General features: G+C 39.3%; 1 non-coding gene across 1 annotated transcript; it reads left to right on the forward strand.

Annotated features, from left to right (window-relative positions):
- Window positions 1-12,156: 12,156 nt before the first annotated feature.
- On the forward strand, window positions 12,157-12,286 carry LOC115869436. The gene has a single exon (XR_004046186.1). It is a non-coding gene; the product is annotated as a small Cajal body-specific RNA 24 (non-coding RNA).
- The last annotated feature ends 973 nt before the right edge of the window (window positions 12,287-13,259 follow it).

Genomic DNA, 13,259 nt, shown 5'->3' on the forward strand with positions numbered 1-13,259 from the left:
CGGGTTAATTTGGGAGGTGACAAGGAAAAGAATGCCTTCGGAGCACTGAGGACGCTCTGGGCTCTGGGCAGGCAGGCACTCTGCCTTAGAGCACTGCTAGGTGTGTTCCCTTCACGAAGCTTCACTGAGAGCAGAATGTGGAGGAGAGGATCCCGAGTAAGCGGGTTCTTATGTCATCAAGCTATGGACTGTTTGCCATTCCGCTGAAGCCCATATTTAACTCATCAACCTTTTGCAGTCCATTTTCACGGCATTTTTGAAACTAATTGAGTTGAGTTCACTTAATTTATAGGAAAACACTGCAATAAAATTACTTGTGACTGTTTTACTAAGGACAGATTCGTAAGATTATACAAACACTGCTGATCTGAATTCTTGTTTGGAACTAGAAGTACTTAACCCAATGTCAGTGCATTTCAATTGGACTGGTTCTTATGCTCAATAGTTTGTGTTGACCATTCTCATTCCTTTTCTTCTTTCATTCTCTCTACTGCATATCATTTGACTAGGGCTGAATTAACATGATTTATTGCTATTCAAGAAGAAAGTCTACATCACCTTTGTAGACAGAGTAGTTGAGGCTCTGAATATAAAACAGACAACTGTCTTCCATGTAAGGTTAAAGTAATGAAATATGGATCAGGAGTATTAACAGCTATATGTTTGTGTATGTATGTGTGTGAGAGAGAATGTGTATCTATGTATTTATAATTCCAAGAGCATATGTAATTGAATATATTGCTTGTTCAAGCATTTTGAAGTGTTAGATAGAAACCTTTCTCACAATCTATTAGTATTTGATTATACTATAATGAAACTGTCATGTCTCCATTACTCTAGTTAGCCACTATAACACTTATAGCTAATACATTACAAAGTAACTTAAGGTATTCACAAAGATTACAAAGTGGAATATAATCTATTTATCCAGGATTTTAACCAGGAAAATCTATGCTAATTCTTACTTCTCTTCTTCACTTATATAATATCCATCTCACTGCCATCAAATCAATACTGACTCATAAGTGCGTGCAGATCCTTAAATGTTGCTTCATCTGTAAGTAGCTTTGGTATCATGAAAGAAGAATTAATGTCTATTCAATAGAATTTAGAGTTAAGTGAAATGCACCCATTCAAATCCTTTCAAAATGTATAAGCCATACAGGGTATGTAGGTGGACAGGGGATATATGGTAACTTGCCTTTAATAAGACCCTAAAAATTACCAGAAAACCCAATTCCCACATAATTTATCAGCTGGTTAACTGAATCCAAGATAAGATAATAATATTTAAAATAATCATTTCCAAGTTTATGCTCTGCTATATTAGAAGTGTTTAGTTGCAAGGATCACTCCTTTCAAATAAAGATTTTGGAGGAGGAATGAACAGTGTTGAGGCAGTCCAAAAGTTGACACAAGTAACAATCTCTGTGAACAACCTGCCAGAGCCTTTCTGTGATCGGGAGACAAGACTGAGGCCACACCAAACACTTTACTTTCAGGCATGTGACAATCCCCCGAGCGTGTTTATTCTACTTCTAAACAACACTTCTCACTCATCAACATTAGTAGAACAAATATTCACGTCATTATACGCAGTACTATTTTAATTTCACTATCTTTTCTCCTTGGTAACGTATCACCTCCACCATCACCGTTTGGATTGGACAAGGGAGGCTTTAGAAGAAGGGGGCAGGCGTCGAGTAAAACTACCAGAGGACGTATTTGAAAGCCCAGAATAGTTTCTTGCAAGATAAAAATAAGTTTGGTGAGTCAAAATAACTTTATGTTCCTTAAAAGACAAGGGTCCTTTTTAACCACTTAGAAAATGAGAGTAAGTTCTTCAAACAATCTTAAAATGCAATCATTGGACTTGGCAGAATTTGCCCTGTAGATTTAAGAGAATGAAACTCTTTACAGAAGTAGAAAGCCTCACCTTTCCCGGGAGGAGAAGCTGCTGGTTTGAACTGCTGGCCAAATCCAAAAACCACTGCACTGCCATGTACTTATCCTCAGTTCAAAATCAGGCTTTGGCTCTTAGATACCCTTCAAGCCTTACCCCAGGGGATTCCCTTTCAGCCGAAAATCAGACAGCCTACAAAGTGAACAGTAACACCTGTGAGGAACGGGCGCCTCAGAACAAGGGGTCATACAAGACCAAACAGGTAGCCTTTGCCCAAAAGTACTGTTCAGAAGGCAGGAAGGGACAAGGTGATGGATGAGTGTAAAAGGGGCACCAGGGGAAGATGTGGGAAGAATGCGGTCACATTGAGGGGATTGCACATAATGTCATGAAACACAATGTGTATAAACTGTTGAACAGGAACCAATGTGCTCTGTAAGCTTTCCCCCAAAACACAATAAAACATTCAATTAAAAAAATGACTTTGTTAACATATTGGATGTACCCTGCATTCACTTCCATGCAACATCATCTCTCCATTTAGGTAATCGTTGCTGTTATTGTTAGTTGCCTTCAAGTCCAGTCAATCTGACCCATGGTGACCTCCTGGGTACAGACTACCTCTCTTCATAGGGTTATCAATGACCTTTCAGAAGCACATGGCCAGGTTTGTACCCTGAGGCTTCTTTGGAAGGGATCAAATCCCTAACCTTTGGGTGAGTATTCAAGAATTAACCATCTGTGCCAGCCCAGGACTCCCTTGGATAACTACTTACAGTGTACCTGCTCCTTCACTGGCTGACACGGTCCTGGACTCCAGAGACCAGGTCATTATGCCCAAAGCTTCATGGTCTGAACATGGAGGATGGCTACCATTGGTCATTAAGTAAAACAGTATCACATCGTTACACAATGTTCACAGAGGACTATTGCCCAGCCCAAGACACATAAGCATACCCTTCACTGCCAGTGTTGTTCGGCCAGGTATAAGTCAGGTAGTAGTCAAGAGATGTTGTCAGGACAGACCAGTCCCTAGAGAAGGACATCTGACTTGATAAAGTAGAGGGATATCAAAGAGGGGAATCTCCTCAAGGAGACGGATGGGCACAGTGGCTACAACAAAGGGTTCACACATGGAATCACTGTGAGGTCCGGGCAGTGCTACATTCTGTTGTGCAAAGGGTCGCTCTGGCTCAGAACCAAATGAATGGCACCTAACAACAGTCAAGTGGCAGATACTTTACCATCATCCTAAATGCTAACTGTCAGATAACAAGGCCTTCCACAGGTGAGGGGCAGATGTAATTATAATTCTCACTCTCAACGTTAAGCTTGTGGACTTCCTCATACACCTGTATCTGGTTTTGCAACACCCCTTGGGCCATCACAGCATCCACCAAAGGGAGATAACATCTGCGTTAAGCAACGTGAATTTAGAGTCTCTCTCATTTATGGTTATTAAAAAATGCTAGATGAACGCTTTTGATGAGTATGTATATGAATTAATCTTGTTTAGGGTGGAAATTCCCAAATTGAACAGATCCCATGATTTGCATCTTGCCTTTTTCAGAAACTTTATAAAGGCTCGTGGTTTCTAGTATTGACAAATGCACACAACATCGTTACACTTAGCTCAGGCTTTCATTTGCGTTTTGCCTTAGGGATTTACTGAAAACTTTTGACTCTTTGATTTTTTTCCCCCGAAAATTTGTTTTTAGTATTATCCAGTTGGTGTTGGAGAGAGGTATTCATAAACGTTCATGGGGAAATATCATACAAGGATTTTGATACAATATGAGGTTACTGCTAGTTAGTGTGACACTAGGTCTTCTTTTGTCTTGAGTTTCCATGGACAGTTGTAATAGAGAAAATGCATGAAGTGGTCATAACAAAGAGGAGGTATGAGGGGGGAGGAATATGTGCTGTGTGCACTTTGTGTGACGACAGGTGCTGTCAGCTACTGGAGTCAGAGTATCTCAGTCTCTTGGTGACCCACCCAGAGGGCAAACCAAAGCCTGGTCCTGCTCCATTCTCATACTGAGTGGCAGAGAGGATGGTTGTCATCCTAAGGGTTTTCCAGCTCTTTTTCTGATCTAGATTGCTCTGCCTTGATTCCTGGTCTATGTTAGTCTGGAAGCTCCACTGAAACTTGTGCATCCTCAAAGTAACATGTGAAGAACGAAGGAGAGACCGGTGAGTGCAGTACCTGAGGTTCATTTGCAGATATCAAACCTGGATCAGCAGCCAACAAGGTGAGAATTCTACCCCAGAGCCTTGGCCCTCGGTGAGTGTACACGAAGTCATAATTTGGAGGCAGTCTCAGTACTTTCCTCTGACCTCAGCATGTTTCCTATTGGCCTTTGATGGAAACATGCTAAGGACTTTCTTCTCATTGTATTCAGTAGATATATGCAGACATTCTCACGCAAGGCATATATATATGTATATATACATATATGCATATATACTCATATATATAAGTATATATATATACTTATATTAATTCAGAAAAACATATATATATTACTTCTCTTAATTAATTCAGAAAACAAATGCCTTAGAACTATATATAATTACATATTTCTATTGGGGGAAATCTCCTTTTGGTAAAAGAGCTAAGATCTTCTGGTCCAAATAAGCTACTGAGTTTGTGTTGGTTGAGGTTTGTTTTCCTTTTGATATTTTCATTTCCTAGTTATCTGATTTGAATTATTAATGAACTTATGAATAAGAAATTTGTCTTGGTATTTTTCTAATTTTTTTTTAATTTAGTTCCTTCAGATATTAGTAAACTGGCAAAGAACAAAATGATTTCTTTAACCAGATTAGTTTAAGAAATAATCAAAGTTCTCCAGCTTCTCGAGTTCAACAGTATGCTAACGTGGACTGTTATATTCCCAGATGCATGTACTGTGGAGTGCTTTATCGGCCATAGAGCACTTATAGACCTGGTGTTCTGGAGATGACACTTTGGGTAGTGCGTTTATTTTACTGTTTATTATGAACGAGATCTGTCCCTAAGCATGTCTGTAAGTTGAATCTGTAGCTAAGTCTGATGATGTGGGAACAGATCTAGAAAATGTGCATGCAGCAAGTAAAGGTGAATGTAATGAAGAATATGTTGTGAGCAGGTGTTTGGTCAAGGAACCCTGGGGACACAGTGTGCTATACTTCAGGTCATTTACAAGGTGAGCACCCTGAACCTAAGGAAAGCAGTTCAAACGCACCAGTTTCTGGGTGAAGGGGAGAAAAATGAGACTCTGCTCCTTTAAAGATCAAGTACAGCCTCAGAAAGCTCTCTGCCCTGTAGGGGCAGTTCCATGACAGTAGTGGTGGGCAAATTTACAGAACGCACAGGGCAACAGATGTTCATAACCTGGGGCCCGAAAGGACCACAGGAAATGGAGACACTGGAACAAATCATGTACGATACGCTCATTTTAGCTACTGTGCAGATTTGAGATATTAAAGCCTAGGTTAATACTGTCAGTAGATATTAGTGACTATGCTGACTAAGCCCAAATCTCAGGTGGTGCTGGAAAACATGGAGGCATGCACTGAAAACAATGCGAATCCTTTTAGAGAAAATATTAATGTAGATTATCCACCTTCATAGCCCAGATTAATAGATCATACGGTTTTCTTCTCAAGTCCCACAGGAGTGAGGGTTGGGAAACTGTTAAAGAAAAGAGAAAACTGCTTGATTCCTTTTCAACTGTGTTATTCTTTTCATTTATTGTTGGTTTGTTTGAACTTGGCTCAGATCTGACTGGCCAGAGGCTAGTCGGGCTGCCTAAAAACCTATTACTGCACTTCATAGATAGTAGCAGCAGGCAGTAAAGTGGCAGAAACATTGCCTGTAGGAGATTATTTGTCTGCCAGGAATTGTCTGTCCCCCGCCATCCCTGCTACAGATTAACCAAATGACTTAAGTAAAAAGGAGCACAGAAAATGCCCTGCCCAAACCCTCTCTCGTGCCGATTTGTCCCAGACCCACAAGGTGCCATTTGAGAGTAGTGTTCGTGGGTGACACCTGAATAATCAGCAAGTCAGTAGATAATTACATTTTCAAAACAAGTGCCCATTAGCCTTGGAAAAATAATTTTAGAGTCACTATTAATATTCTCTAGCATTTTGTCACACAGAGTATCATGTGCCGTTTTAACCTTAAATCGTATTTTCTTTACATTCTGATGTCTATCTAAGTTGATGTATCATGTACTCATAGAAGTCCTCAAGTGCTGGAGAGGATAGGAACCCTCATCCGCTGCTGGTCAGCCTGTAGGTATGTGTAGCCAACATGGAACTTGATCTGGAGATACCTAAAACCAATGGAAATTGAGCTACCATATGATCCAGCAATCTAGGCATATACCCAGAAGAAGTAATGAACAGTCCAAGAGCAGACATCTGTACTCCAGTGTTCATTGCGACACAATTCACAATTGCAAGGACTTGGAAACAATCTAAATTTCCATCAACTGACAAATGGTTTTAAAAATTCTAGTATCTACATACAATGGGGTACCACGCAGCCCTAAAGAGCAGCGGTGAACACATGAAGCACATTGCCTTATGGGAAGAGTTGGAGGGAATTATGCTAAGCGAAGTTAGCCAAGCACAAAGGGACAAGTCCAACATAAGTCTACCGAGGTAAGTTCAAAAAGCACAATGGGCGTAGAGGAAAGCTACTTAATGCACACGTGCCCGTTTGAGAACAAGGCACTTTGTCAGGGGTCTGACCAAACTCAGGGATGCAAACGGCATCTAACTCAAAAGGAAGGGAAAAGAGAGGGAGAAGAAAGAATAGAAGAAGAAAAAGAAAATGAGAGTGTTGGACACTAATCCACCCAACAGGGTGGGTATTGTTTATGTCTCTACAGAAAAGGGAGAGAGGGACCAGACCTCATGCCAGAATGCCAAGCCTGGAGGGAAATACTCTGTCATGGAGCAGCAAACTAACAGAGAAGGCTGGGCTCAAGCCAAGCTATGTTGAGCCTTTCCCCAGAAGAAGGCAATACAGAGACCAACATTGAAGATATAGCCTAGGGAGAGAGGCAGGTCTGTCCAGACCACTCAGAAGAGAACTAAGAGGGAGAGAGAAAGAGAGAGTAGAACACAGCATGGCCCACCAAGCCCCAGGGACGGCATCACAGCTCAGAATAAGCAGTGCATAGAGTGGACTATAGGGCCAGCCCCACCACAAGACATGATGCTCCCTCACTGACCCATAGTGCTACAAGGGACATCACTGGAGACATTGTGCAGAAAGTGTACCTGGTCTGCCCCATGCACAATGGGGTGAAATACAAAGGCAGTGCAACTGGGCAACAAGCAGAACAAGATACCCAAGGAATCCTGAAAATAGACTTCTGACTTGCGGGACAGGGCTTGGCGTCTTATCAGACTTGATCAGAAAACAAACATAAGGGTGAGCAGACAGACCTGGAACTATCTTTTGTTGTTGTTTTTTCTCATGCTGCTTTTTTGTTTCTTTTATGTTTTATTTTTTGTTTTTGTTTTCCTTTCACAGTACGTCTATCTATAAAAGACAGGCAGGATGAACAACAGGTTTCTGGGGGACATGGTATAGGAGGGGGTGGGGAGAGAGAGTGGGGAGCCAACAAGTTCAAAGATAAGGGAACAACAAGAGATCTAAAACTGATGGTGAGGAAGACCAATAATGCTGGGTGGGGCTTGATCAAGAGCAATATATCTGAGAGGAAATACTGAAAGCTGAATGGTGGGTGAGCATGATAGTAGGATAGGAGAAAGGTAAAAGGAAAGAAATAGGAAATAGCAGGCAAAAGCTATTCATAGAGATATAGCTATAAGTGTGTATATATATAAATATATTAATTTATAATGTAAGGGATAGAGGCCAATGTACATATATTTATATGATAAGTATTAAGAGAGCAGACATATTTTGGGCCTCTACTCAAGGCCTCCCTTAACACAAGAACACTTTGTTCTGATCACCTGGCCCTCTTTCATACTCACCTTTCTGACACGATCACTGAAGACAAATGTGGCGAAGAGAGTGCCCCGCTATAAAAAGATATAGTGTCTGGAATCTTAAAGGCTTGATTTCAAAGAAGCGGCCATCTAGCAGGAAAGTAAATAAGCCCACATGGAAGAAACACACAAGCCTGTGTGATCACCAGGTGTCGATGGGATCATATATCAGGTATCAAAAGATCCAAAACAAACAAACAATATTGATGGGAAACTGGGGTTTGGAGTGGAGACCCAAAGCCCATTTGTAGATAATTGGATATCCCCACACAGAAGTGGTATATGGAAGGGATGATTCAATCAAGGCATAATACAGCACCGATGAATCACACATCATTCCTCTAATTCCTGAATACTTCCTCGCCACCCCGACCCTCCATTACCATGACTCAGTTCTAACTTACAAATCTGCCTAGACCGGAGAACACACATTGGTACAGATAAGAGCTCTGGACACATGGAATTCAGGAAAGGTAAACCCATCAGGAACAGTAGCAAGAGTAGCAATATCATGAGATTAGGGGATGGTTAGGGAGGGGGAAGGGTTAGAAAGGGGGAACCCATCACAAGATTGGATAGACACACACACACACACCACCCCGAAGGAGATGAAAAACAGAAATTTTGATGAGGGCGAGAAAGGCAGGGTAAGATATGAAATAACAATAATGATATATAATTGATCAGGGATACATGAGTGTGGGAGGGTGGGGGGAGCGGGGAAAAGAAGTGCGTATACCAAGGGCTCAAGTAGAAAATGTTTTGGAAATGATGTTGGCAACATATGTACAAATATGCTTGATACAATCGGTATATGGAATCTTAGAAGAACTGTTAGAGCCACCAATAAAATAAAAAAAATAAGTTAAAATTATCCTGTATTTAATTTGCTCATTACATTCACCATTAGTACAGGACATATAGCCGTATGAAAAGCAACACACACATATTTTTCATATGAAAGTTTATTTACTAACCAAATTGCTTTGTATACTCAATGGAATGGGTCTGCTTTTTTAAAAAAGTTCAACACATTGTTAAACAAAGCATTGCCCTAAAATGATCTATTTCTCAGATTCAAAAGGTAATTGTATGTCTCATCATGTATTGTACATTGTTTTCTATATAATCATCTTTCTAATAACTCAACACCCATGGAGTTGCTTTAAGGTGCACTTGATTTAATGGCAACTGGTTTTATACTTCTCAGGCCCGGGAATTATTTACAGTAGATGGATACCAATGACAAAAAGCGACTTGTACATTCACACTTTGCCAGAAAGGGCTTCATTGTCTTAATACTGTTGTTGACAATTCACTGGCAAACAATTGATTTGAATGACCATAAGGGGACCTGGTGCCAGGTAAGCATCTTACTGCAAATCAAAGGTCCCAAGATAAACCCACCAACAACTCCAGTGGAGGAAGAGAAGGCTGTCTGCTCCCATAAAGATTTACGACCTTAAAATTCTGATATAGGGTGGCTATGAATTGGAATGGACAGTTGGTTTGTGTTTGGGGTTTTATGTATGTATATATTACAAATCAAGTAACTAATATAATGTTTAAGAATAACAGCATGGAAAAAAGATACTTCTCTTTCTCAAACACTTGACATTGTCATGTTTATTTATAACATGTGACCTATCTTTAACATTGGAAGTCATTTTTCATCCATCCTCTTTACATTGAATCAAAAGAACAGGGATAAGTAATATCAGAAAGAGTATAAGTATTGCTTTCTACCATTGTACCTATGTGCTTGCATTTTCTTAAGTTTAACGTTATAATAAAAAAATATTTGCAATGAAAAATCAAGTTGAAGAAAGGGTTTTAACAAAAACAAAAGTTGTTTTCCTTCCATTTTTCTCCTTCCAGTAAATATCATATCTGTAAGCAATTGTTCTGTTCATTTCCTCATCATCTCATGGTAATAACTATGCATTTTAAATGAGATCTTGAAAGCTTGTGTTGCTTTTAAATTTTGGAAAACGCTGACCTTAAAACATACACAGGTTACTCAGTTACTAGGATATTTGGACACGAATTATTAATCTGCTCTCTTTCATTTATTTCTGGAAACAAGGAAGAAAGCAGTATAATGAACCCAACATAAATTTCCAAAATATGTTTTTATAATTAAAAATAATTGTGTGTGCTGCAGCGAACTAACTTCTGCAGTGTAATTAAACATATTTAACATATATTAACTCTATAAGTAATTTGCATAAATTATTCTGCTTAACAATTTTAGTGCACACCAGGGGATACTGTGATTTTTATCAATGCACTCTATTAACTGACTGGATAATGATATGGTTTTAAAAGTTAAGACATAATTACAATCCTCTTAGAATGTGCCCCAGAAAGGGTATTACAGTCTATTGGAGTAATTTGCAAAATTACAGAGAGAATTGCATATGTTGTTACAAAAGATGATTTTGAACTCCTATAGCTGGTTTTTTGCCAAATATTAATCATTGACTTGGACTATCTCAATGTTCTTTGCACTTAAGATTTTTCTTTACAGAAATAACACTGTGCATATATTTAATTTAAAGTAATACCTCCCATAATTTATAACTTGGATAATACTGGGGAAACACATCGTTAGATGCCTTCAAGTTGATTTTGACATATTGTTACCCCTACAGTGGATTAGAACTGCCCCATCAGGTTTTCAGGAGTCCAGGTGGCACTGTCCAGCAAATATTGGTCTGCTAACTACAAACCCACTAACCACTCCTTTGGAAAACAGCCATCTGCGAGCCAAAGGTCAGTCTTGGAAACCTTATATAGGATAGCTCTCAGTCCGAATTGATTCAATGGCATGAGTGTCTGTTTTTCATATGCCTGGTTTGCTAGACTGTGAAGTTTAGGAGCAAACACTAGCTCTTCCTCCTGAGGAGGTCTGAGCCTAGGGTGGGTTCAAATCACCAAGTATCTGGTGAGCAGCTGTGCAAATAGCCATTGTGCCCTCAGCGCTCCTTGAAACAAATCCCAGCAAAATAGAAATAATATATTCTAGGTTTCAACTTGGCCCCTATCAGGGCAGTGACTCAGAGTATGACCCCTTATCAGCCCTGGTTTTTTTGTGTGTATAAAATGCAATGGTGTATACCTGTGTTCACAACATCACTTTTCCTAATAGCTAAAATATTGACTAGCCCATTGTTCATCAAATGAGCAAACCAAAGGTGATATATACACACAAAGAGATACTATTGTCATCAGAAAAAAATAAAATCCCGATGCATGCCACTACATGAATGAACCTTGAAAACATTGTGCACAAGGACTAGCATGTGTTGTATTAGCTCAAATAAGTGAAATTAGAAATTAATTCATGGTAACTATGTGCGGGAGGGTCTGGAAAAGAGAGTTTTGGGGGGGCACTGATTTTATCATAATGGTAGTGGAATGATTTGAAAAAGGATAAGGATGGTTGCACAACTTGAAAAATATACTTAATGTTACTAACCTGTACATTTTAGAAATTGGCGAATGTTCTATTATTTTTGCCACATTTAAAAAAATCACACTTATTCCAATTATATAAGGCTATTTCAAATCTTTCACAATATCCATCACAATTATATCTGTTTTGTTTTACCTGATATGCAGTTATTTATTTTGTTAAATAGAGAAAGATAAGTGTCATTATTTAGCATATTCTAGGCAACTGATTGTCTAGGATGAAGGCTTTATTCCATGTTGCAAATTCCCTCAAAGGACCAAATTTCTGGATCACACTTAAAAAAATATCACAGAAGTAAGGATAAAGGCATAGAGGTAAGATGCAAAATGCTGTATTTTGAGTAGTATTCAAGTGGGGCAGACAGGAGATGAGAAGCTTAGTTGGCCAAGAACTGATCATGGTGAATCTTCCATACACATGACTATTCTGTAGAAATGCTTTAGATTACTCTTTGAGTTCTTGGTGCCCAGTGAAGCCTACTTTAGGAATAAGCATTCAAAATGAGTGAGGAGTAAGTGATGTAAATTAATTGATAGCTCTTACTTCTTCTAAGTCAAAAAGAAAACAAATTCAAAAGAATAGAATGTTTAATTGGGAACCCTTATGGGATTTCTTACACATCTTCACTTGAGTGGTGAAATTCTTTACACCTTTATAATACTTAAAAGGAAAAAGTCCCCCCTTTGGAATCAATCACCAAAACACAGACAAAGATTAGGGAACAAGAAAGAAAAAGGTAAGCAAGAATTAACTTCAGTGGACATTTATTCTTATTCAGTTTCTTCTCAAGGGGAAGCTAACTCTTTATAAATGTCCTAGAGAAATATAATAGCTTTTTGTTTACCCTTTGCAAGTAAAAAGGGTGGGTCATTCCACTACTGGCACTTAAAAAAAAGAGTATTAATTTCAATCCAAATTTGATAACTACCCATAATTTCTCCAAGCAGAAAACACGAAGAAAAAGGAGAAGGGTGATGGAAGAGGAGGAGGAGGAGAAAAACAGCTCTGATATGCAAAATTCAGAATAAAATAAAGGTTTTAATCATCAGAATCGTCCTTCCTATGTTTTCAATCCAGTGTAGCATCTGGAAATGTTTATCTTATCCATCAATACCTAGTTGATATTTACTACAATTTAATCAATAAAAATGCTTCCAGGTCCACAGATGGCTTATATTCTCAGAGACTTTCCACATCAACCTAAACATAAAACATCATTCCCCTGGAATAAATTGTGATTCAGAGACCTGTGGACAGAGTAGAAGGACCCAAGGTGGTGCATTTTCACTGGGGCAGAATGATTCACCTTTCTCCCTAGAGAGGGTGGTGGATTTGAACTGCGAATGTGGTGGCTAGCAGCCCAACACATAACCCACTAAACCACCAGTGCTCCACCCTAAACATCATTGTGGCCTAATGCCTTAAGAGTCATATGCGGGGAAGACACATGTTCCCCTTTTGATTTTTCACTAACAACAGCAAAACAGTAACTATCTCTTAACTGTGTGGCTTCAAAAAGTCAAAAATGAAACGGAAAAATAATTAAATTTTCCATGAACGTTTTGATGCTTTGCCTATTAACGCAATTAGGCTTCACGATGCTGCTCAGCAGTGGACTTTAAGAAGGAGTTGAAGTCTTTTCCGTTTGTCTTGGTTGATGTGAGCGCTATCCTGTAGCGACCCTACGTACAACGGAACGAAACACTCGGTCCTGCGCCATCCTCACAGCTGTTCTTATGTTTGAGTCCCCCATTACAGCCACAGTTTCAAACCATCTCATTGAAGACTTTTAGCTTTTTTCACTGCCCCTCCACTTTACCAAGCATGATGTCCTTCTCCAGGGAATAATCTCTCCTGACA

The sequence above is a fragment of the Echinops telfairi genome, unplaced genomic scaffold (assembly GCF_000313985.2).
Source record: "Echinops telfairi isolate 266 unplaced genomic scaffold, ASM31398v2 ScPeMD7_25;HRSCAF=90, whole genome shotgun sequence".
Lineage (NCBI taxonomy): Eukaryota > Metazoa > Chordata > Mammalia > Afrosoricida > Tenrecidae > Echinops > Echinops telfairi.